The sequence below is a fragment of the Phocoena sinus genome, chromosome 1, assembly GCF_008692025.1.
Source record: "Phocoena sinus isolate mPhoSin1 chromosome 1, mPhoSin1.pri, whole genome shotgun sequence".
NCBI classification, from domain to species: domain Eukaryota; kingdom Metazoa; phylum Chordata; class Mammalia; order Artiodactyla; family Phocoenidae; genus Phocoena; species Phocoena sinus.
The window spans coordinates 118,068,139-118,083,830 of record NC_045763.1 but is presented as its reverse complement, the minus strand read 5'-3'; the positions used below and the strand labels follow the sequence as shown (position 1 = coordinate 118,083,830).

At 47.5% G+C, this 15,692-nt stretch overlaps 1 pseudogene; it reads left to right on the top strand.

Moving 5' to 3' along the window:
* Window positions 1-4,259: 4,259 nt before the first annotated feature.
* Window positions 4,260-13,950, top strand: LOC116764358 (annotated as a pseudogene).
* Window positions 13,951-15,692: the final 1,742 nt, after the last annotated feature.

Below are 15,692 nucleotides of genomic sequence, written 5' to 3'. Positions count from 1 at the left end.
TTTTTTTTTTATCATCCCCACTCTATAGATGAGAAAACTGAGGTATAAGGAGAGTAAGTAGCTTGTTCTGAGTTTTGTAGTTACTGAGAATTTGAACCCAAGAAGTCTGGGAGGAAGGAGGGAGAGAGGGGGACAATGAAGATAACAGGCCTCTGCCCATGGAGAGCTTCTTCAGAGGCTGGTCATGAGCTGGTGCTGTACAATCCTGAGAGGGAAGGCCTCCTTAAATTTGTGCTTTAGACACCTCTCTCACCTCACTCTAGTACTGGTCCTGTGGTTAGAATATGGTTGCCTAGAGAGGACTGCAGGACATGGGGCCAGGAACGGTTGCCGCAGCTCAGATAGAGGGTCTTACAACCTAGGAGCTACGGACTAAATGTTTTGTGTCTCCCCAACATTCACATGTTGAGGTCTGATCCCAAATGCAATGGTTTTAGGAAGTGGAACATTTGGGAGATGATGAGGTCTTGAGGGTGGAGCCCTCAAGAATGGGATTAGTGTCCTTATACAAGAGACCCCAGAGAGCTCCCTCACCCCTTGTGCCATGTGAAGACACCTTGAGAAGATGGCTGTCTGTGAACCAGGAAGCAGGCTCTCAGCAGACGCCAAACCTGCTGGTGCCTTGATCCTCGACTTCCCAGCCTCCAGAACTGAATTTCTTGTTTATAAGGCACACAGCCTATGGTATTTTTGTTATAGTGGCCCAAATGGACTAAGACATAAGACTACAGGCAGTGACGGTCCAGCAAGTGTTTTTAAGCAGAGGCATGGCCTGACTCAAGGACTCGAAGAAAGATTACTCCAGCAGCAGAGTGGAAGGTGGATGGAAGGAATGAGACTGAGATGTGAGAAGACAGGTCACTAGGGAGCCCAGGTAAGAGCATGAGAGCAGGGACAGCCTGGATGGGAAGAGAGAACAAAGGTGGGAGAGGGTTCAAAGATATTGTTAATAATAAAAATGATCACTAACATCTGTTGAGTAATTGCTGTGGGTAAGGCTTTGTGCTTGGAGTTTTACATACGTTTTCTCTTTTAATCCTCAAATCAACCCTATTTGGTTGGTACTCCTATTATCCCCATCTTAGAGATGAGGAAACTGAGGCTTAGTGAGGGAAATGTCATTGGAAGGACCATCTTTGAAGTTGTGAACATAGGTAGGCGCAATCTTGTGATAGAATCCAAATGAAGTATCATTTAAGTATAGTAATTAAGTACAATAAAAATCTAAAATGATGCGAGTTTTGATATAATGCAGTTGGCAAATGGGGTCTTGCACTCACCCCAGCCCCTGTCTTCACACAGTGAGGGCTAATATTCTCATTGGGCCATGGATGCAAAGGCACCTAGCGTTGGGAAGCAGAGTGGAGGCAGGTTGGTCCCAGCATCTCCAGTTTCTCAGTGTCCTTGTACCAGGCCAACAAAGGGTGCAAATGACTGGAAAGTCTGGAACCCCTGCTACTGTCCTGGAAATCCAGTCAGTCATAGGCTCCTATTTAATGGGCATTGCCTTCAGGTAGTATCAAACTCCAGCCTGGGCTGCAATTTGGATCCTGTAGCCATAGTCCCAAATTTAGATGCATAGATTCACCATGAGCCCCAAACCAGCCCTTCAATAACTTTGCAATTAAGATGAACCTGCATGTTACATAACTGCATTTTTTTGACTTTACTTTTAATGTTATGTGGGGTTCTAATATGAAAAGAGTATAGAATTTTGGCAAGTTCAAAGCTCTTTACACCTAAATGGAAAGAGAGTTAAATATCTTAAGAGCAAAAAGAAATGCAAAGGAAAAATCAAGTTCTGTAGCTGCAGGAAGGGGAAAAATTAGGTAATATCACAGTGTGCAAATTGAATCTAGGAGACAAGGGCATGAGACCAGCCTTTTAGAGGGCATCAACAAAGTAAATAAAGGGACCATCAGCTAAAGTCTCAGTGATATCTGATCATTAACCAACTGTCCTTGGTTGAGAAAGTGGCCCAGGGAATAGCTGGGATTGAGATGATTGTTTCCTTTGTAGCTATGAATCTTTCAATCCTGGAAAGATAAGGAATTCAGAATAGACATGTTCAAGATATCAGTTAATACGTTTTTTTTTTTTTTTTTTTTTTTTATAAATTTATTTATTTATTTTTGGCTGTGTTGGGTCTTCGTTTCTGTGCGAGGGCTTTCTCCAATTGCGGCGAGTGGGGGCCACTCTTCATCGCGGTGCGCGGGCCTCTCACTGTCGCGGCCTCTCTTGTTGAGGAGCACAGGCTCCAGATGCGCAGGCTCAGTAGTTGTGGCTCACGGGCCTAGTTGCTCCGCGGCATGTGGGATCTTCCCAGACCAGGGCTCGAACCCGTGTCCCCTGCATCAGCAGGCAGATTCTCAACCACTGCGCCACCAGGGAAGCCCCAGTTAATACGTTTTGTTTAAGCATATGTGTTGTTTAAGAAATTCAGCTTATTAAAGTTATAGTTAACTTTGTGGTTCTGATTTGAACTGTGTTAATTGAGTAATTGATTTACACTTTGATTTTAGTTGGAAATCTTAAGTATATATGAAGTATTGAATATTTTAAAACCACTTAAGAATCACCATATTTAAAACTCTAATTATTAGATTTATAAGCTCTCTTTAAGTATTTGGGGAGACTTATTTGTTGATTAAACTACTTTAGAAGGAAATTAAATATATGACATCCAATAATGAGGTTTGAAGTCCTTAAGGGAATCAATCTATACATTTGTAAAATGAGTCAAATATTATCAATAGCCACTAAAAAGGGTTACTAAAAGTTTCCTGACTTGTAAATGGAACAATAAGTTTGTAAGCTGAACTGGCCTTAAGGCTGACAGGTTTTTAGTTTGTCTGTTTGGGTTTTTTTTTAGTAAATTGAATATGAATTCTTTTTTTTTTTTTTAAAGTATTTGTTTATTTGACTGGGCCAGGTCTTAGTTGTGGCACACAGCATCTTCGTTGCCACGTGTGGAATCTTTAGTTGCAGCCTGGGGGATCTAGTTCCCTGATCAGGAATCGAACCCAGGCCCCCTGCATTGGGAGAGCGAACTCTTAACCGCTGGACCACCAGGGAGGTCCCTGAATATGAATTCTTAAAAGCAGTATAACCTATGAATGATTTTTTTAAGCACTAAAACCAGCTTCAGGGAAATAAATGATAGTGGGGGAGTCTTATTTACTGGAAGGTAGTTTGCTAAGGTCACAGGGCTAGAAAGCAGCAGAGGCAGGATTCAGATCAAAAAGCTTCACACACACCCCACTGCACCCAATCCCTCCTGAGGCTAAGTCATTCACATAACTTTATTTTTCCATTGATGTGACTTTCCCACTGGCCTGTGAGCAACATGCCTGCAGAAACTTCTTTTCATCTTTGAATCCCCAGTCTCAACACGGTCCCTTTGCAGCTCCCAGCAGGAGCTCATCATATGTGTGTTGAATAATTGAGCGAGGAGAACCCAGTGAGAATAGCATCCCGCAGCACCCTCAAGAGAGGGTTTCAAGTAAGGAGTGTGCCAATGTCAAATTCCACCAAGCGGTCATATAAGATAAGGACCAAAGGATCTACAGGATGTGACGGATGGGAGACCGTTGGTGATGTTCTTAAAAGCAACATAGATTCTCTTCAACTCTTGTCGGGGAACCTAGCCGCCACACACGGAAGGCCAGGGAGATACTTATCAAAGTCCAAGGAATAAGGGAGCCTTACTTCTGACTAGATTGTGACTAGTGACAGGTGACACTAGTCACAATCACATTCTCATGGAGTTGTCAGAGGAGCCTGCATAGCCTAGCAAAGCCATCAGGACTCCTTGGTGTGGAGGGGAACACCAGGACTTTTCACACAACTCCCTCAACCGTACCACTAACAGGGCAAGAGAGTAAAATGATGATCTGGTCGTCCTTCGTGGTTGGAGGTAGAGGCAGTCCCAAAAGTCTTGTCCCCTGGATTCTTCCAGCCTTGTTTCTGTGCCTAAGAAGCTACAGCCAAGCCTGTGCCTTTCCCATTTTTGTTTCTGGGCCATTCTGGGCTCGTTCTTCTCTGCCTGTTGACTCCGTGTCTGCTCATGGACTTACCAAGCGTGTAGGAACTAAGCCCTTACTATACGTCGTCAGCTTTGGCTTTTAAATAGCTCACTCTGCTGCCTCTCACACTTCTTTCTTTCATATCCCCTTATTTTCATAGCATGTGACTCAAAAACTACATGTGATTAAAGCAGTGAAGTCTAAAAATGGGAAACGTTTGTGGGCTGATATTTCCATGCGCACAGTCTGTCAGCTGTCGTGAGGCAGGCTAGTCTGCTGCATATTATGGGCCTTTCTCTACTGTGGTCCTCGCTCCTCCTAGGTCTTTTCATTGGTAAGTCTGTCCTTGCCACTGCCTCCCAGGCACCTCTATCTGCCTGCATGTTGGGTTTCTCCAGCAATGGGTCATTTTCACTGAAGATGCTGCCTCACTGGGAGCCAGACTCTGTGTGTGTGTGTGTGTGTGTGTGTGTGTGTGCGTGTATGAGGGGTGTGTGTGCTGTCATCTCAGACCATGCAAACCCAGATTGTGTCCTGTCACTTTCACACTTCTGCTGGTGAGTCACAAGGACCCTGGAAGTCCCCAGACAGACCGATGGTGGAGGCATGAGATAGGAGATCTGCCACAGCCAGTTTCAGGACCTCACCTGCATCTTGCCATTTCAAGCATGATCCTCTTATGCTCTCTCCCCCGAGCCTCTGAGAGTTACCTTTATTGTGAATTGGGCTTTCCTGTCGCATAAATGACTCCAGTAGGGGATCTCAAACCTGGCACCTTGTGGCTGTTCCTGTCCCTCTGGGTTCTTACTGCTCACTCCCATGGTCCCAAGGACCTGGGTGGTGGCAGGAAACAGGCTTGAGAACTGGAGGCCAGAGGAACAGAGCTCTTAAGAAACCCATGGTGAGGGGCCAGGTTCTGCTTTTAGTTTCCAGGGTTTCAGTCTTTTGCTTTCATCCTCATTTAGGAGAAAACCAGCTTGCACTGGTTATCAGGGTCACATGCTTTCAGGGTGGCCACCACCCCAGCCTTTAGGGTGTCCCCTAAAGCCTGCTGTAGAATCCTTTAAATGTGTTTAAAACTTGGCAGTTTATAAAGAACTTTTACTCAAATTTAAAATAATCTGATCCCCGGCTTCCCTGGTGGTGCAGTGGTTAAGAATCCACCTGCCAATGCAGGGGACACAGGTTTGAGCCCTGGTCCAGGAAGATCCCACATGCCACGGAGCAACTAGGCCCATGTGCCACGACTACTGAAGCCCACGCACCTAGAGCCCGTGCTCCACAACAAAAGGAGTCACCACAGTGAGAAGCCCGCGCACCGCAATGAAGAGCAGCCCCCGCTCACCGCAACTAGAGAAAGCCCACGCGCAGCAACGAAGACCCAACTCAGCCAAATATAAAAAATTAAATAAACAAATTCATTAAAGAAAGAAAGAAATTAAATAATCTGATCCCTATCTGATCTGATCTATATCACAACAATCTTGTGATATAGATAAGGTGGGTAGTATTAAGCATATTTTACAGACGATGGACTGAGAGATTAGGTGACATCTTCTGGCACACAGCTGGTGATCTGTGAGAATGGAAGTCAGCACGGCCCAGCTGTGGGAATGCAGCAGCAGCAAGGAAACTCAGAGAGCCACAGTGTCCCCAACCAAAGTCACAGAATTGAAACTCAGATGCCGGATTCCTGGGAGCTTCCCCTTGCCTCCACTTTCATATCCCTCCATGAAGCAACAAGCACATCTGTGAGCTTCCCTTCCTCTGTGGCATCCAGGCCAGGCCCTTGGAGGTCACTGTTCACAGGGACATCCCTAGGGCACGTGGCAAAAGAATGGGTGAGACAGGTCCTGCCTTAAAAAGTGTTCATATTTCTTCGGTTCAATTCCAGAAACATTTATTGAGGCCTCTTGTGTGCTGGTCCTGTGCTGTGTGTGTGTGGTGGGGAAAGGGGTCAGTGGCACACGGGGAGGAATTAGGTGTGGTGCAGTTCTGCTGATGACAGCACGGTGTAGTCAACAGAGCATAAGCTTCGGGGTCAGGCGAACTTGGGTTTCATGTGACCTCTATTGCTTCCTAGCTGGTGACTCTGGGCAAGTAATTTTCTTAAGCTCTTTGAGTCTCATGGTCTTCATCTGTGAAGTGGGAATAAAAAGACGGACCTTACTAGTTTGCTGGGAAAGTTAAATAAAATAATGTGTTTAACGTCCTCAGCAGTGTCTGGCACTGGCATTTCATGTACTGATCTGATCCCTTTGTGTCTCTTTCCCTCATCGAATCCAGAGACAGGATTCAGAAAGGGAAGCTCTACACACATCCCACTGCACCTAACCACGTGGCTAAACCATCAGCCTTACTTTACTTTATTGCTCAGTTACTAATTCCCTTCTACCTTCTCCTGTCCTTGGGGAGCTCATGAACTATGGGGAAACACAAAGAACCCAGCTAGTTGTATGAGGCAGAATGAAGTAAAAGCTTTAAAGAAAACAAGCCAACAAAAGCACAGGCTGAAGGAAACTAGAAGGAAAGCATGGCCAGACCGGAAATACGGAGCTCAGCTAAGGCTCCAGAAAGGAAGTAGCACTTGAACTAGGCTTAACGAGTTACTGCACTCAAGGGTGCAAGGGTGACCATAGCTGCTTGGTCAAGGTGACATTCCTCCAGGCCAGACTTTAGGTCCTGGGCCAACTTGGGATGAGAAAGATCCATCTGGTGCCAGCACTGCCTTGGCATGCTTCCAGCCGATTTGCACAGTCCTCCAAGTGGAGCCAGAAGAGCTCCATGGAAGAAATGAACACCAGGCCGTCAAGTGGATTCTCTGGTGGGCACACAGGATGTTGTACGTCCCCACAGTGTGGAATCCCCACTCCCACAAGACAGCAACCACTCTCCTACCCCTTGTCTCCACAACTACTATCACAGGACTTCTCAGTTCAACTTTCAGCAGAAAAACCTCACCACCAGGCCTAGGAATCAGTGGTGCGGCCAGTGCTTCTAGATTCCAGTTTGAATCAGGACCTGCATCCCTCCCTGGGCCAGGCAGCCTTTTCTCTTTGAACAGCTATGCAGCAGACCTGAGTCAGTTTCAGACTTTCTGCCTCCTGGGACTGTGTCGGTGTTGCAAAAATAGAGGTGGGTCGCACTACTTAGGAGTGGTTTTTCTTACATTTCTCTGCAAGAGCACTGACTAGTTTTGGTAAGGATGCAAACAAGATGCAGTCACCAACTTATTTCAGTGACGTTAAGTATCTTAATAATACCGTAGTGAGGCATTTACTTGCATTATCTCATTTAACACTCACAAAATCCTGGAAGATGGCACTCCCTGTTTCACAGGTGAGAAAACCAGGACTCAGAGAGGTTAAGTAACCTGCCAAAGATCACACAGCTAGCACCTGGTAGAGCAATGGCTTGAACTTGGGCAGTCTGACTAGTGCCCTGGTGTTACACTCTTCTCTCAAGGGCAGTATAGGCTGGTATCCAAATGACTGTCCCACGGACCACGCTTAACCTGGCTTGGCTAGCACAGCACCATCCCTCCTGCTCTGGAAAGATATGTTCCCAGATTCCTAGCTGGGCCTCAGAGGAGCTGGCTTTTGTTTCAGAAGTGGCCAAATAAGCAATTATGGGGGATGCTGGAAAGCAGTTCCTGCTGTGGATGGAGCTGGGCTAAGTGAGTTCTGGTCCTAGTCCCTGAATGGGCAAGAGAGTGCCTCACAGAAACAGCAGGGATCACCGAACCCATAGGCCCCTCCCAAGAATTTTGCTTACTCTCCATGACACTTAGTACCTGCAACCCTTAGGACAGCCTTCATTGATTATTTCCTTATATGTTAATTAATGTAAATGCTGAAGGAGACCACTTTGGTGTGGAGGAGTGACCAAGTTGTGTTCTAGTTCTATCCCTAACTAGCTATGTAGTCTTGAGCAAGGCACCTAAATTCTGTGGGTCTCTGTTTTCTCACCTATAAAATAGGAATAATAATCATGGCCCTGACTCTCCCTCTCAGGCCTGTTGTGGCCTCCAATGTAATAGGCTGCCTCTGAAGCCTCTGTTCTGTGTTTGCAGGACCAGGGGCTTCCAGAGAGGACTCAGCCCCCATGGTGGTAACTGGGACCCTAGGGGGGTTCTGTCATTTTGTCCCTGCAGCTGCAGGATAGACAGCAGGTGGAGAGCATCTACTGGATGTGTCGTTTGGTCCCCGGGGTAATAGCCACGGTAACCTTGGTAGAAGCTGGAGGGCCAGACACCTTTTACCAGGCAGAAACGCAGTACTGGGGTCGTTTGAGTGTGGTGGGCCCAGGCTGCTCCCTGCAGATCAGCCACCTGAGCTGGGAGGGTGCAGGGTCTTACCGAGCCCACGTTAATCTGTGGAGTTCCCGCATCACCCACGCCTGGGGGTACAGCCTGCACGTCTATGGTGAGTGTCTGGGGAACGACAACAGGTGTGTGTGTGTGGTGACTGTCTTTCAGTCATTTTTATAGCCTTTCCCACTTTGGTTACATTTATCATTTTCTAATTAAAAGGCTAACACGTGCTCACTGAGGAAAAACATGGAAAATAGAGTTACCTGGGAGAATATCCTGAAAAATCTCGGGGCCCAGGACGTGTCCCAGACCAGTTGCAGCAGAACCGCTGGGTCTGGGCAGAGAATGGTATTTCAGGCCCTGAGAACTGGCTTCTGCCACAACCTACTTGTGTGGCCTTGAGCTCCCTCCTTGCTACAATAGGAACACTACCTTCTGTGAGAATGAAATTCATGGGAAAGAACTTTGTAAAGCTCTGTACAGATGTACGAGAACACTATTACCATATTCATTTAAGGAAATTTAAACGATTGTTTTGGCAGGGGAAACTACAAAGGGGACAAGGAGTCGGGGGGTGGGGGTGGGGGTGGGGTGGCGTGTCAGGCATATGCAGCAGCAAGATCGGCCAGTGAAGACACAGTCAGGTACTTTTAGATTCAAACAGCTTATTACTTATATAGGTAGTGAGAGGGAGAGGGGCCAAAGGTCCTCATCCCACACCCCAGAAATGATGACACTGAGAACAAAGGAACCGGATGAGCATAACAGACGTTGCTGCGAAATAAATTCTAGACTTCAGAGAAGAGGTTTTGTAGTCAGCAGCTCTGTTCTGCGAGGGTGGAGCAGGAAGCCCTGAACCCCATGACAAACTGCTCATGACAGCCTCCCAGGAGGGACCAGTGGGAGGCCTGTGGGAGATGGCTTCAAGGTAATTCCTCACAGGCCACCCTCCTGTCGTGTTCTGGGAGGATCACAAGGCCTTTTGCAAGACTCGGATTAGCCGTGATTCTAGTCTTTGCTTGAGGAGCAAGGAGGCCATGGATGGCAAGTTCACCAGGCAAGGTCACCATGATGCCATGGCAGAGCTGTTCCTCTACAGTGGGTAGCAGGAAAGGTACCAATGAGGAATGAGGATGAACATGGGAAGCTAAGTGATGGAGAGAAAGTGGATATCCTTCTCAGACATCTTCCTGGGTTATGTGACAGGAAATATTCCTATTAGGTGAAGGCATTTTTTTCTTTTTTTTAAGTCGGGGATGATGGAATTGCCAAGGTCAGGTTCACATGGTTGGGGAGAAAGCATTTCTGCCATAAATTGGCCTGGAATGGCTGTGGCCTGTTCCTCAGACAGGGCGAGGGAACACTGGGTGAGGGGCTGCTGGGACCTGGGGTAGGACTGTCCACCCCAGGGGTGGTGGGAGGGCCCTCTCACTATGCTGATGGTCATTCTGGGAAGACGAGCTCAGTGCGCGTTCTGGGCAGGATATAAAGCTGTGCTAACCAATCAGAGGTGGGGTCTTCCAGAGAGGGCTCCTGGGGCAAGAGTGATGATAAGGCGCCAGGCTTTCGTCCTTCACAGGGTATTTCCCAAGTCAGTGGCGGTTCGTGACAGCCTTGCTGACAGGCAGGAAAGGGGTTTTGATTTATAGGCTAAGGAGACTGAGTCTCAGAGAGAAAAAAATGACATATCCGTGACAGAGGGCTAGAAAGATGCAGAGAGCTGGGAATAGAACTCAGGTACCCCAATGCCACACCCTGGATTTCTCATATGTCCCTGTATTTATCTTCCTGAGCTTGAGAGGACACTGAGGAGACAAGGGCCTGCAGGAGGGGTCGCAGGGGAAGGGTTTGGATCCCAGGGCCTGGTCTATGGAAGACACACTGGAGTGAGGCAGCAGGAAGTTACCCAGCAGCGGACATGTCCAGCTTGCCTTCTCCTGGGGGACATTCCGGGCTGTGTTGTCCTATTTTGCACAGTTGAGTTGCCCCTGGGGCTACTGTCAGGTGGACCCCAGGGCAGAGGCCCAATGGCAGAGCAGTCTTCTCCCAAGCCTTGTGGCTTTGTTGCCTGTCCTGATTGTCTGTTGTCTGCAACTGTTCTTGCTGCTGCCCTCAAACCGTCCTGATTCTGGCCTGGGGAGGCTGGTGGGCAAATAACGAGACTCTGGATACATTAAGGAGAGCATCTGGGTGCCTGGTCCTGGGGTGAGAAGGGATGGAGTGGAGGTGGAAGGGAATGCAAGGACGTAGGAGAAACCTCAAAGGCATAGGGCCACCTCCTCTGGGAGCCTGGTTCAGCATCTGGAAGCTCAGTGTATACTGCAGAGCCCCCTACTGGAGGAAGATGTAATTACAACACGGTTCCTTGTTTGCCCGCACAGACAGCCTTCATCTACTCAGTGCAGGGTGGGAATTCAGTTTGAGGTCAGATCCATTGGATTTAGGATCGATGAGACTCTGGGCAAGTAACTTAATAGAGTAGATATAACACCTTCCCTACCTACTTCATAAGATTGTTCTGGGAATCTGAGGAGATATTAAGTGACATGCCTTATAAAGCCCAAAGCTTGAGAATAGACGTGGCCAGCTTCTGCCTCTGTTGTTCCTTATGTATATTCAGGGTGGTGCAGGGTCTTGGCAGCCACGCCTCCTGCTTCTGCCCTGTGAAGGGAAGGTCCAGAGCAGTTTTCCAGTCTTCCGTTCGTTCTTTGTTGCACACAAAGGGCAGCTGGCCCGGCCCCGTGTCACAGTGAGCTCTAGGATGAGTGGGAATGGACACTGCCTCGTCATCCTAACATGCATGGCAGAAAGCAGAGGAGGCACTGTGACCTACAGCTGGATACCCCTGGGGCCCCGGACTGTTGTGTCCCACGGAGGGTCTGTCCTCAGTGTCTCCCTGAGACCTGGGAACAGTGCTCTGAACTTTACCTGTGTGGTCAAGAACCCAGAGAGTGAGTGTCCTCCGCCACGACTACTCTCTTCAGATCAGCTCCCTGAGGCTGCAGGACTCTGGCTCCTGTAAAGCCTGGATAACTCTGCAGAGTCCCCCGATCAACAACACCAAGGATTTCACCCTGCGCGGCTATGGTGGGGGTGGGGGGTAGAGGGCCTACGTTTGAACTCTGACCTTTCTTCTCCTCTGCTTGGCCAAGCCAGAGCCTTCTCATAGCTTGAACTATCCCTTCTTGGAACAGAGAGTCTGCAAGAGCCCAATATCACGGCCAGCTCTCAGATCATGAAGGATGGGACTTGCTTCATCACCCTGGCTTGCTGGATGGACAAGGCTGGAGAGGATGTTAAGTATAGCTGGGACCCCCAAGGCCAGGGGGCAGTTGTGTCTCACGGGGGGACCACTCTCAGCGTGTACTGGAGATCTGGGGTCAGTGACAGGTATCGCTGTACTGCCAAGAACCCCATCAGCCAGAGCTCCACTCCATCCCTGTCAGGCCCCTCTGCTCAGGTAACTGCTTCCTTCTGAGAACGTTTCACTGCAGACTCGGTCCAGATTCACAGCATCCCTGCCTGCCTTCCTCAGGGTTCTAGGAGTGGTTAAAGAAAAATAGGGCAGGATTAGTTTGCAGGAGGGAGCATCTCTGGGGTGGCAGGAGATGAGGGTTCTGGCACTACCATCCCACTCTGCCCACCTTCTGTCGGCCCCAGACCCCCATGCCTGGACTTGCAGCAGACTCAGCTGGGTATTGGCTCATTCCCGGCACTCCCTGAGGGAAGGTGCTTCCCCCATCCCCACTCAGTCCTGCAGAGCCCACTGAGGAGGGGTCCCAGACCTCCTTGCCTGTGTCCTCAGAGAAGCCTCAGCCCCTACTCCTGCCTAGAGCTGCTCCGAGAGGGTAACAGGGCTGTGCTCCTCTGGTGGGCAAGGGTGGCCTCTCCTGGGTTCCACAGGCCATGACAGGAAACTGCCTCGGTCCAAACACACCTGTTCCTCTCCTCTTCTCCACTGACTTCTGAAACAGTTGTCTCTGCTCCCTGTCTCTGGTTCCTCACCAGCTATTCACTCCTCAACCCCTTGTGGTGGTTTGCCCTTGTAGCATCCTGATAGGTAATCTCAGGGGCTACTCCTCAATTTTGTTACCCTCGACCTGCTCTCCTCAGCCATGTGGGCTTTTCTCTCCTGGACCTCTTCTCTCGGGTCACAGTCCTTCCCAGGACTGATGTTGCCCCATGCCCATGCCTCTCCCCATGCCCCTTGTTTTCTTCCTGTTGCCAAAGGCAGAAAGCTGGTTATTAGGAGCCCTCGTCTTCCTCACGCTACCAGCCCTTGCTCACACCATCCTCACTTCACGTATTCCTCACCTGGTCTCCTAACTCCCCTCCCCTCCCAATCGTCCTCCTGACTGTGCTGCTAGGGGATTAATTCTAAATGAAAGCCATGCTTGTGTTTCTTTTCGCTTAAAACCCTATGATGGGGCTTCCCTGGTGGCGCAGGGGTTGAGAATCCGCCTGCCGATGCAGGGGACACGGGTTCGTGCCCCGGTCTGGGAAGATCCCACATGCCGCGGAGCGGCTGGGCCCGTGAGCCATGACCGCCGAGCCTGTGCTCCGCAACGGGAGAGACCACAACAGTGAGAGGCCCGCGTACCGCAAAAAAAAAAAACAAAAAAAAAAAAAACAAAAAAAAAACCCTATGATGTCTGCCCACTATCTAAGGTATAAATATTATTGCACCTCTTTCTTCATTAAGCAACATGCATTTACAGAGCATTTTTAAGGCACCCTGTGTTGTTCTAGTCATTGAAGATACAGTGAAGAAGAGGTCTGGATATATTCCCACCCCTTGGGGAACTCACGGTTACAATCATCACGATCTGCGGCTAACCCTAGTAAATGACTTTAGGAGAGCACTGAGCGTGCTGTATAATGGCCTTTGTGCATGTGTCTGTCTTCTCCACTGAACCATGACAAAGCCCATGCTTACCCTTCTCTGCATCTCCAATACACAGCATGTAATAATAGGTGTCTGAAGTGTGAATCTGACAAGATTTTAAGGGGCAGCCTAGGCTGGGTGTAATGGGACACAAGGAAACAGGATAATTGGCTTCAGACATTAACATTCTCCCTCCTTCTCTATGGGGCCTGGAGAACATTTCAGCTCCATCCCCAGATCCAGCTTCCTCAAGGGGTCTCCAGCCCACTCACACCTCTGACTTTTCTTCCTGGAATACTCCTTCCCCTGTTTCCCTGTCTTCCCAATTCTTTTCTTCTCTTCCTTTTACCCAATTCCTAACCTGTGATCATTGTTTATTCAGGTTCCTTCCTACTCTGCTCCTTGAGGAAAGAGTTTCTTCTCTTTTTGATCCTGGGAGCTTTGCAGATTAAATAGATTTCACCTTGACATGTGGAGAAGCCAAGAGGAAGAATGTGAGAAGAGGGTCACCCTGTGAGACACAGAGATAAGGAAGTCTACACAGAGAGAGAGGAGTGTGACCTGATACCAGCATCTCCTGGTGTGAGTGAGAGAGAGACATCGATTCTGATTAAGTGGAAAACTGATTTCTTTTGCAAACTGAGTTCAAAACAAGCAAGAAACTGCTGCATATCTTCAGTTTAAAATAATCTGTTTATGTCTTAACTGTTTTAAAGTGTTCAGAAAGAAAAGAGGGCTTGGGCTTCCCTGGTGGCGCAGTGGTTGAGAGTCCGCTTGCCGACGCAGGGGACACGGGTTCGTGCCCCAGTCTGGGAAGATCCCACATGCCGCGGAGCGGCTGGGCCCGTGGGCCATGGCCGCTGAGCCTGCACGTCCGGAGCCTGTGCCCTGCGGCGGGAGAGGCCACAACAGTGAGAGGCCCGCGTACGGCAAAAAAAAAAAAAAAAAAAAAAAAAAAAAGAGGGCTTATTCACATAAGAAAAATTGAATGGTTTGAAGCATAGTTAATATATAATGATAATACGTAATTAACAAAACTATTAAATTTTGTGCATATATATTATTTTTTGTTAAAAATTAAGTAAATGGTCTCAGAGGACCCAGATTCAACTTAAATTTCATCTCCTTGGAGCAGCCTTTGACCACCTTATTGAAGCGGGTCTTACTTATTCACAGTCATTGTACCCAGTTCAGTTTTGTCAAATTATCACAATTTGTAAATGTATATTTATTTGTTAGTTATCGTGGTCTGAATGAGGGTTGGAAAATAATTTCTAGACACAAGGCAGAATGTAAAGAAGATAGAATTTATTGGAGGGCAGGGTCGCTGCCAGAACAGCGTGTTGACTTCCTAGTAGTCTGGGACACTCAAGCCCGAACATGTGCTATTGCTCAGTTTTTATGGCCAGAAAACAAAGGAATGGTCCAAGGTGAAAATTTCGTTTACTGATTGGTCAAGGCACATATACCTTCCTTCTATAGAGTGGGAGTGGGACAGGACATATGCCTTTCCTTAGTTGGGACAGGTCCTGTTTCCCAGGTGAGCATTGCCCAGGTGGGCTCAGGAATTTTGTAAACATTACAACATGGTGGGGAGGGCAATTAAGAGTCCAGTAGGGGGTGTAACGCTGACACTTTTTCAGGCAATGTCATCCTTTATCCTTGAAGCATCATTGTCCTTGGAGCACCACATTAGTTTACTTGTTTATTGTCTCTCTCCCCCACAAGACATTCAGCCCATGAGGACAAGAACTGTATCTATTTTGTTTATAACTGTAAACCCAAAGGGTAATAGAGTTCTTGGCTTGTGGTAGATATTTCAATATTTTTTTAATGCATGAATAACTAGTTGGATTAGAGTTGAGAACATTCTTTTTAAGATTTGAAGACTATCAGGAAGTTTCATAAAAATCTGGGACCTATACCATTGTGTGTGTGTGTTTTTCTTTCTGTTTTCGATAAAGGAAGAAGAAAATGGGATCTTTAGCTTAAAATTTCCTTGAGTCCTCAACAGCTAGCAAAAGAAAGAAATTAAAATAAGAAGAAAGTCTCTTCTACGAGGTTCTGACAGGAAGTTGCTCTAAAGTGCTAAATAGGTTGATCTAGAGTTTGAACCATATATAAACAATGGAGCCAAAATCATAATTTAGGTGTGAGAGAGAACTTGAACATCTCCTTCTCTTTTTTCACTCTCAGATGATTACCTTGGTTCCTATTTCACTTACAATGAGGACTGACAAACTCCACCCATTACACACAAATCTTCTAGCCAAGTAGTTAGTGATTTATTCTGAAATGTAAATGGGGTGCTGGAATCACAAGATATTTGAGGAAAACCTCAGTTGAGAAAGACAGCCTCCAAACAAACAGAATCAATTAAAAAAAACAAAACAAAAAAGGAACCTGGAAGAGAGATAATGCAGGGAACAAGAGAAAATGAAATAAAAGCCCCTAAACCTGTATTTAATAT